General features: G+C 38.1%; 1 protein-coding gene across 1 annotated transcript in view; it reads left to right on the plus strand.

Annotated features, from left to right (window-relative positions):
* Positions 1-10,713, plus strand: part of Traf4 (TNF receptor associated factor 4) — a 559,644-nt gene that overhangs the window by 320,593 nt on the left and 228,338 nt on the right. The window lies entirely within an intron of this gene.

The following is a 10,713-nucleotide window of genomic DNA, read 5'->3' on the forward strand; positions in this document are numbered from 1 at the left end:
TCCTGGAACCTTGTCGGGACTGGAACCGGAACTGTATGCTGGTATCGGCAACTGGACCCTCTTTTACAACTTCCAGTGGTATAAAAATGACAAGGGACGGTTTTCTCTCCGCACCAGTAACTATGCGGATTGCAACAGACTAACACCTGGACTTCGGTGTCTTTGAAGATCTCCTCCACCATATTTCGGATAACCCTCCAATCTAATTGGCGGCACTCCAACTTTGGCATGGCTAACTTTTGCACGTCGGACTCTAGTACGTGCTCTCTCAATTGAAGTAAGGCTTCCCATACATCTCGGTAGGTAGGTTGGTCACGGGCAGTGTCTTTTGTTACCAGGTAGAAAAGGTAACGTGATGCATCTTGGAGTTTCAAGGTTTTACCGGGAGCTGGCACCTGGCATTGAAGTTCTGCAACTCGACCAAACTTCCTTCGAAAGACGGATGCCAACCCTGGTGCGTCTTTGATACTGGCCGGGATGGTAAGGGCCAGCGAGTAGTCATCGGGGAGCGCGAGTAGATCTTGCTTTTCTTCAGTGGTAACACCATGTCTCGCTTTACCGGTACCTCCATAGGCACCCATGAATTCCTCAAACGTGAGGTCAGACACATCGTGGACTTGGTTTACTTCCACTTCTTCATCTACGTCGTGGTCACCTTCGAAAGACGCCAGCCGGTTATGGTGTACTATCATCGGCTTTCCCTTCGGAATCTTGCTTATTCGGTAGATGACATCATTGATCTTCTCCATAATGAGGTATGGACCTTCCCAAAACTGCTGCAATTTGGGAGAACAACCTTTTCGCTTCTTGGGATTATACAGCCATACTTTGTCGTTCTTCTTAAAGCAACCCTTTTCGGCTTGTGTATCGTACCGTTTCTTCATTCGGTCGCTAGCGATCTGAAGGTGGGAACGGACCAACTCATGTACATCGTCCATTCTTCTTCGTAATTCGATCACATAATCTTCACCTGCTACATCTTCTCCAGGTCGACACCCAAACTCTAGATCACAAGGTAGTCGCATTTCGCGTCCGAATAGGACTTTCGCTGGTGTCTGGCCTGTTGATTCGTTAACAGCAGATCTGTAGGCCATTGTGAAGAACGGAAGGTATTGGTCCCAGTCTCGCTGATGATCGGACACCATCTTTGTCAAATATTTGCCAACTGTCCTATTCATCCGTTCTACCATACCATCAGATTGCGGATGATATGCTGTAGTTCTTGTTTTCTTCATGCCTAGTCTATCACATATTCCTTGGAATAGATCGCTTTCGAAGTTCCTGCCTTGGTCACTATGGATCTCCAAAGGCACTCCAAATCGGCTGATATATTCTTGGATCAACTTATCTGCAACGGTGGCGGCCTTCTGGTCTGGAAGTGCGTAAATCTCGTCCCACTTACTGAAGTAATCCATTACTACCAGCATGTACTTGCCTCCATTTTCACTTTCTGGAAATGGCCCAGCGATGTCCAAAGCTATTCTTTCAAACGGGCTTCCAACATTATATTGTCTCATAGGAGCTCTCCTTTTTCGGTAAGGCCCGTTACTCGTGGCACAAATAGTACATTTCTTACACCAGTCTTTTACATCGTCGGAACTGTTCATCCAATAAAACCGTTCCCGAATTCGCTGAAGGGTTTTCCTTACACCAAAATGCCCTCCCGATGGACTGTCGTGTAACTGACGAAGTACTTCGGCTATTCTGCTCTTTGGGATCACCAACTGTCTTCTCTTCTCTGAACCGTCATCATTTTCCAGGACTCGTTTAAGCAAGCCATCTTCGATGATAAATGAGTCCCACTGGGCCCAATACGTCTTAACTACTGAGCATAGGTTTGATATTTCCTGCCAAGGTGGTCGACGGTTTTCCTCTTTCCATTTTCGGATTTTCTGTATAACTGGATCTCTCTCTTGTTCTTCCCTGATCTTAGTAGGCGTCCAGTCGTCGTTGACAATCGTCGTTCTTAGCACTGCTGCTTCCTTGGATTCCGTTTTGTTGCAGTGGGAACACTCTGCTGAGCATGGCCTTCTGGAAAGAGAATCAGCGTTTCTGTGGCTAACTCCGGCCCGGTGCTTAATCTTAAAATCGTATTCTTGGAGTCGTTCGATCCACCTGGCTATCTGACCCTCTGGATTCTTAAACTGCATCAACCACTTAAGGGCGGCATGGTCGGTTCGGATTAGAAACTTTCTTCCATAGAGGTATTGATAGAAGTGCTCTACTGATTTCACTACTGCCAGAAGTTCTCTTCTCGTGACGCAATAATTCCGCTCAGGTTTTGAAAGAACTTTACTAAAATATCCGAGGACTAGTTCCTGTCCTCCTTGAATCTGAGACAGCACTCCTCCAATTCCCACATTACTTGCATCTGTATCTAAGATGAACTCTCCTTCTGGCAGTGGATACCCTAAAATTGGTGCTGTTATTAAATGCTTTTTCAAGGTCTCAAAGGCATTTTGGCAGTCTATATCCCAGCGGTATTCTCTTGCTTCCTCTGTAAGTCGCGTTAATGGCTTAGCGATATCTGCAAACTTCTTAATAAACCTCCGGTAGTAAGTACATAGTCCAAGAAAACTTCTCACTTGATGTTTGTCAGTTGGTTTTGGCCATTCCTTAATGGAATCGATTTTTCCCTTATCCACGGCCACTCCTTCTTTACTGACTATATGACCCAGATAATTGACTTTACCTTGAAATAGCTGGCACTTCTTGGGGTTTAGCATCAATTGGGCAGCTTTAAGTCGATTAAAAACGTTTTCTAAATTCCTCAAATGATCTTCGAATGTCTCCCCCAAGACGATTATGTCATCTAAATAAACCAGGCATGTTTTCCAAGATAACCCTCTCAACACATTTTCCATAAGCCTCTCAAATGTCGCAGGAGCATTACAAAGTCCAAATGGCATAACGTTGAATTGCCACAATCCAGATCCTGTGGTGAAGGCTGTCTTTTCTTTATCGACTGGGTCCATTTCTACCTGCCAGTATCCAGACTTTAAATCTAAAGTAGAAAACAATTTACTTCCAGCCAATGTGTCCAATGTGTCATCGATCCGAGGCAGAGGATAACTATCTTTCTTGGTAACGTTGTTCAGCAAACGGTAATCCACACAGAACCTCGTCGTTCCGTCTTTCTTCTTAACCAGGACCACCGGAGAGACCCATGGACTCGTAGAAGGTTCTATCACCCCGTCTTTCTTCATTTCCTGAACAATCGTTTCAGCTTCCTCTCTCTTCGCCTGTGGTAATCGTCGAGCTGTTTGACGAATTGGCTTAGCATTACCAGTATCAATTTTATGCTTAACAACGGTAGTTCTTCCCGTCTTTCCTCCTTTCGGTACGAAAATATCACGATACTGCCGAAGAAATTCCCTTAGTTTCCTTTTCTCCATCTGATTTAGAGACTGTCCTGCAACTGCAACCATTTGGTCGAATTTGTCGTTGGAATTATCAGATGTTGTCGCCTGACGAATTATGGATGTCACAGGTACACAAGTTCCTACTTTTGTCTCTTTCTTTATGGTCACTGGGTAGTCGTTGACATTGATAAGTCTCACAGGAATTTCTTTAGCCGAAGTCACCAATTCCTTTCCAATTATGATTCCACGGCCAACCTCATCGTCGTGGTTCCAAGGCTCCATCATAACAGGTCTCCCTTCGTCTACAATTCCCTGTAGTCGCGCTACTATGATCGTTTCGCTTCTCGCAGGCACGACTGTATCTTCTGTAATGGCTGCTTGCACAGTGTTGTCATTATGTGGATGGAGAAATACCTCCTCGTTGCCAACTTTGATTACCTTATTCTTAAAATCCAATTGGAATCCATGCATATTCATTACGTCCATTCCTAATATAACATCCTCTTCGATGTCAGCAACTATAACAGTATGGACAAACTTTTCTGCCCCAATTCCCAATTGTACCTGGATTTCTCCATGAATGTTGGCATTTTCACCTGTAGCGGTCCGAAGTCGTAACCTCGTTGGTAACAGTTTCTTTCGGCTGTTTATAACTGTCGGGCGTATAATGGTTCTGGTCGCTCCGGTATCCACCAACAACGTATGCTTTTTACCATTTATGTCTCCATCTACATATACACTATCTTCACGACATTTCAAAGAAGCTATTAGTATGAGAGGGTCTTTGGAAAAGTTCTGGGTCGAAGCTGCCCCCCTAAGGCTGACCCGTTCTAGTTTTCCTGATGGTGAGTTTCTTGATTTGCGTCGTACCTAGGGTGCTTACAGGAGCTTCGTACGTGTCCTATTTCGCCACAATTCCAGCATCTGATGGTCTTCGTTTTCTTGTATGTCATGCTTTTCATCATATTAACGAGCTGGTCAAGTTTATCTTCATCTCCTTCCTCTTTTACAGTCCTAACTTTACTGTACCCGCCAGAGGCCTGCGTAGCTGACTCGTATTCGAGGACGGCGGATAGGACATCAACCAGCGTCTTGTGACGAGCTAATCGCAGTGTTCTCTGCATTTCATGATCACGAAGACCATCAATAAACGTTTGAACGGCCAATTTTTCCATCATGTCTTCGGGAGCTGTTGGATAAGCATATCGTACTAATCTGGCAATATCTACCTCATATTCTTGAAGAGCCTCATCTTTCTTCTGTCTACGATTTTTAAGCTGCGACTGATATACATGCTCCAAATGTTCGTGGCCATATCGCATATTTAACCTCTTCTTCAGTTGTTCGAAATCATCGGTCTCCTCTACGGCTATGGTCTGAAGCACATCTAAGGCATCTCCTCAAAGAGCGATAGTCAGGTTTACCGCCTTTTCTTTTTCAGACCATCCATTTGCTCTTGCGGCTGATTCGAACTGTTTCATGTAGTTGTTCCATGACGATTTTCCATCGAAAGTTGGGACTTTCACATGGACAGAACCTCCACTTCCTTCAAATTTCGGCCGTATTTCCAACTTACATTTCGTCTCGTCTTCGTTTGCCTCTACTGTAATTGGATTGTTTCCTCTCTCTGCCGTCCCTGTTTCCTCCAGCTTCTTTTCCATCTCTTTCCATATCTTTTCTTCGAAGGCCAACATATCGGCAGCAACTTGGTTTTTTAACGAAGATATTCTATCGTCCAGGGCAGACATCTCAGAAGTGACTTTAGAGATTTCCGAAGAGATGTTAGCAGAGACTTTGCTTTCCAGCGAAGAAATCTCGTTAGAAACTTTGTTTTCTAATGAGGCGATGTCGCCGGAAACTTTCGAAATATCGCCAGAAACTTTGTTCTCTAATGATGCGATGTCACCAGAAACTTTGTTCTCTAATGAAGCGATGTCACCAGAAACTTTGTTCTCTAATGATGCGATGTCACCAGAAACTTTGGCTACATGACCAGAAACTTTCGAAATCGACGAGAGGATAGCATCTTCAAATATATAAGTCTCTGGATCTAGTCCTTCTTCTAGCAAAGCGTTCTTTAGTCGTTGGACTAACTCAGCCTTTTTTCCGGTAGAAGCTAATTCTCTGTCTTCGAGATGTCTTCTTAAATTAGTCACTGTCAGCTCATAAATCGTCGTCATTTTCACAATTTACAAATATTCACTTGTATTATTATTATAAGTCTAATTTATGTTCGATCTCACTCTGACACCATTTGTTGTGAATTTATTAAAAGGTTCAATATTTATAACACTTACGGATTTAATTTATTTCTTTATTTATATTAACTTATCTAACAATAATTTATTATATCCGTACGTAACAAATTCGCGAGCGCGGGTCTTGAGAATTAACTGGCCCTCCATATAAAAATGTTGTATTTATATACGAAATCCTGATATACTAGAACAGCATCGAAAGATCGCATTGTCTTGCATCGAAAAATCGAGAAGCATCTAGTTGGAGAATTCACCATAATTTGAATCTAGAACCTCCGGCGAAATTTCTACAACAAAACAGAATATTAGTCATCATATATTTTACAGTTATTTTTAGGCCAGGATTTTTATCGTAACAATATGTATGTTTTACTTCATTTCGTAAGTCTTTGTGTAACTTTTGAAGTTATCTTAATGTACTTAATTTTAGAATATAATATACTTAATTTTAATTAACAACTGTCTTTTCTATATTTTCCAGGTAAGAAAACTTGTCTTGAATTTGGTAAGTGTACCTTTAAATATTTCTCCGTTTACTAATAGAAAAGTCATATCAATATCGGTTCACAACAACTACTTTACAGTGAGTAACAACAATAATAAAGATGTAATAAAAAAAACATATGCATAAACTTTAATATTTCTAAACACTCAGGTTTTTATACTATAGACATTTAAAATGTGAATTTTAGACTATCCTGTATCTAAACCAATCACGAGTCACTAATAATAATCTATTTATTTTAAATTGAACTTTCAAGTCAGCAGTTTCATAAAAGCATTATTTAATGCGATATAAATGACAATTATTCTTTCTCATCTTCTATAATTTTTTTAAATTTTCTATAATTTTACTGTCCTGTCACAATAATGTTACATTTTAGGGTTAACAACAGTGATATCTAGACTTTTTGGTATTCATACTAGCTCAAAATAACGAAGACCCGTGAAGTGCGCATATGATAGAAAAGGAAGTACATGTCAGAGATGCACGTTTTTATCAAATGCTGAAAATTGTCACCAAATCTTGCTCAACAGTTTGTTATCTTATGTATGTTGTAACGAATATTTTGCCTGCCACATAGTGTATTATTAAAGGGGGTTGAAAATTGGGGACAGAAACTATTGGGGTGGAGATAGGGCTCTCAGGGTCTCTCAGGGTTTATTTGGAGTAGCTGGGTTGTGGATAAGTGAATGGCAAGGGGGTTGGATTGGGGCAACTACAAAAATGAAAAAAAGGGTACTTACATGAATCTCCTGGAACAAATGGACAAACAAAACACAAGAAGGTCCACTAGCTATTTGAAATAAGGACGCCGCTTCAAGAAAACAAATTGTAATGATTACAACAACTAGTTGTAACTATTGAAATAATTATTAGAAATGCAAAATATATCTTTTTAAATGAAACTCAAAAAGGGGTTAGAGAGTTAGTTAAAAAAAAAATAAACAAAATGGTTTAGGAAAAAAAATTAAACATTTATTGCTGTCTCGCCACAAACAGTTACAAAACTAGACAATATAAAAATACTATATTCATAGTCACAAAAGTAAATACAAACATAACAAAGAGAAACACTTACTATGTCCTATCCATTTACAAACTCTAGGAGTTGGAGATACTACAAAACTTACTATTGTTACTGGGCTATAATTTATAACAGAAATAAATTATTACTAACAAAAAATTATCTTTTTAAATGATGAAAGCAATTATTAATAAAAATGTTTATTTTTCCTTTAAAATTTAAACACAAAAGTTATCTTGATTTTACTAAAATTTATGGGGGTGGAAACTAGACTTCACTGGAATTTCTGGGGGTAGAACTGGGCTTACACTTTCTGCCACACGAACAAATGCATCTCCATACTATGAAAAGTATTTTGAAACGGCTTCTTAGGACATACAAATTTCAGGTTGAAATTGGGGCACTGGAACACAAACTTTAGACTGCGCTTCTTAAAAAACAAGAAAATGGAACATGTGGATATCTTTCAAAACCTCACTTTAACTGTAACTATTAACTGCCACAATGCATATTTTCCATGAATAGGGTCGAAAAGCAAGAAAACATTACAAATTTGACGTAAAATTTGGACAAAAGCTGCCCCTAAGAGTGACCTCAGCAAGAGTGTCGCAATTATCTTTCCGGCAAAACCTTCTCAGCGATCTAAATGGATGTTTATTTGAAACGCAGAATCGAGCGGCTTTTGATCATAGAAAATACGCGTTCGTGGTATATAAACAAACTCTAAAATGGTGTATATAAACTCGGCGACGCAAAGGGGAATTGAAATACTTTGGTGTTTTAATACGTATACGAGGGGATCTCAATATATACCAAGGACTTTACAAATGCTACAATGTTAGGTAAAGGACAATTCAAACAATTAGAAGTGCACGTCATAGATTTAATGACATCATAACCCACTAGTACAAACTTAACGGCAAACTGATTCAAAAAAATTTTTTTCATATATAAGTTTTTTCGCTAGTGTCAATTTTCGCAGAAAAGCGCTGTTGCCAAATAAAAAATATATATGTATTTACCACGTCAGCTACCCGCTACACTGTTTCTCTTTGTCTTTAAGAGTGTGAAACAAAGATAACTGTCTGTATAAGTGTCAAAAAAATTTTGTCCTATAGAAGGTTATGTAAGATTTGTGTTTATATTTAATGTAAAGTTTTTAGACCGTATACCAAAGCAAAAAACTAAGCACCAGCAAGAAAAGGAAAGAAAAAATGACGAACAATGCGAAGAAAGGGATTACGAACTATGAAAACGAAACAAAACAAGACAGTAATACAAAGGTAAAGCCGAAGAATGACAAGATACATTTAGCTACATGGAATGTCAGAGGAATCTTTTATGAAGGTGCGCTAAAAGAACTAATGAATGAGGCAAGGAAGTATAAAATCGACGTAATGGTTCTTCAAAAGACAAAACAATTAGGATCGGAAATAACTGATATTGAAGATATGGTGCTCTTCAAAAGTTGAGGTAAAGATAGAATGCTTGAAACTGGTTTTTTAGTAGCTGAATGTATCAAGGACAAAGTGATAGCTTTTAATCCTATGTCTGATAGGATGTGTTTAATACGAATTAGAAGTAAGAAAAGGAATTGGAGTGTAATCAATATTCATGCACCGTCAGATGACAAGGACGACGAAATAAAAGATTTTTACTATGAAGAGCTAAATGACGAATACGATCGCCTACCTAAACGTGATGTAAAAATAATAATTGGCGATTCTAATGCTAAAGTGGAAAAAGAACCTCTGTACACTGCAGTAACTGGTAACTACAGTAAACACGAAATAACAAACGATAATGGTCAAAGACTTATTGGATTTGTCATGGAAAAAAACATGGTGGTGAGAAGCACACAACTAAAACAAAAAGTATATACAAAGGTACGTGGTCTCCCCAGATGGAACGACGGTGAATCAAATACATAATGTTATGATTGAAAGTAAATATATGAATATCGTTCAGAAGGTAAGAAGTATGAGAGGCACTGAAATCGACTCGGACCATTACCTCGTTAAAGTCACATGTGGGAGGAGGCTGGAAGAAAAAGAGAAATCGAACAATAAAACGAAGAGAAAGTACAATATTGAAAAACTTAAGGAAGTAGAAATAAAAAATAAATATGAATAAGAAATAATAAAATTCTACAACAATGTGACCAAAATTTACAGACAGATCAAGCCTGGGAACAAATTAAATCTGGCGTAGGAAAAGCTAGCGAGAAAATAGTTAAGTGCGACTCCAAGAGAAGTACAAGCAAAGATTGGTTTGACGAAGAGTGTCAGTCGATAGCAAAGGAAAAGAAGAAGATCAGACAACAAATATTAACAGATAATAGAGAGTGTAAAAGACAAGAATATAGAATAATTCGAGGAAGATTGAAAGTTCTGTGTAGAAGGAAAAAGAGATACCACAATGAGTTGAAATTAAAAGAGATAGAAGAGAAGTTTAAAAACAAAGAGGTGAGGTCGTTCTATCAAGAAGTTTCAAAGATGGAAAAAGGTTATCAAAGCCACTGTAGTTATATGAAAGGTAAAGACGGAAATTTAATTAGCGATCCGGCAGAAATAATGATGGAATGGAAAAAACATTTTGAAGAATTAATAAATGGTGATGTGGATCACGAAGCAGTAGACAACTGGACGGTTGAACAAGATGCGATAGTTGAAAAGCAGCCTACAGAGGAGGAGGTGGTGACAGCAATACAAGAAATGAAAAATAACAGAAGTCTTGTTAAAAATGACATATGCATTGAAATGATCAAGTTTGGTGGAGAACAACTACAAAAAAAAATATACCAGCTACTAGTGCAAGTACGGGAAAAGGAAATAATGCCATCGGAGTGGTATGAGGCTCGCATATGCCCTCTGCATAAAAAAGGAGACAAACTGAAGTGTGGCAACTGTAGAGGTATAGCCTTACTAAAGTATAGACACGGTATACAAAATCTTGGCAAGAATATTGAGAAATAAACTATGATGATGGTCTGATAAGACTGAAAACATTTTGACATTTCATCTAATCATTTTGGATTATTTTAAAATTTAATTATACCAATTATACAAAAAAGAAGTTTTTAAACTTTCTTTTTAATTTTTTAGATTATGGTATACTCGTACAGCTAACCGCTAGGAATTTCCCTTAGTGATTTTTTAATCAGAACAATTATTATTAAAACCGAAATGAAATAATCAATAAATTTTTGTCTATGGCAAGTCTAGTCCAGCGAATACTAAAATAGTCTAAACATAAACAGATTGGCTTTAGTTAATTTCAATATAGAAAGATACAAATTAATTTTAATAAAGTATACTTTTATTTATCAACATCATTCAAATAACCTTGAACTTATGTGCAATAATAATTATATTACGTAAGGCTTTAGAAACAAATCGAAATTTTTAAAATTAATTTTTGTAAACAAAGTGAAAATAACTAATTTCTAATCAGACAGAGTCCATTAACCTGGTTATAATCAAGACCTTTTGTTTAATTATTTGCCATTTTTAACTATTCTAATCAAATATATTTTGACACACGTTGACCTACGTCTTTAGATAA

Source organism: Diabrotica undecimpunctata, chromosome 3, assembly GCF_040954645.1.
Source record: "Diabrotica undecimpunctata isolate CICGRU chromosome 3, icDiaUnde3, whole genome shotgun sequence".
Classification (NCBI taxonomy): Eukaryota; Metazoa; Arthropoda; class Insecta; order Coleoptera; family Chrysomelidae; genus Diabrotica; species Diabrotica undecimpunctata.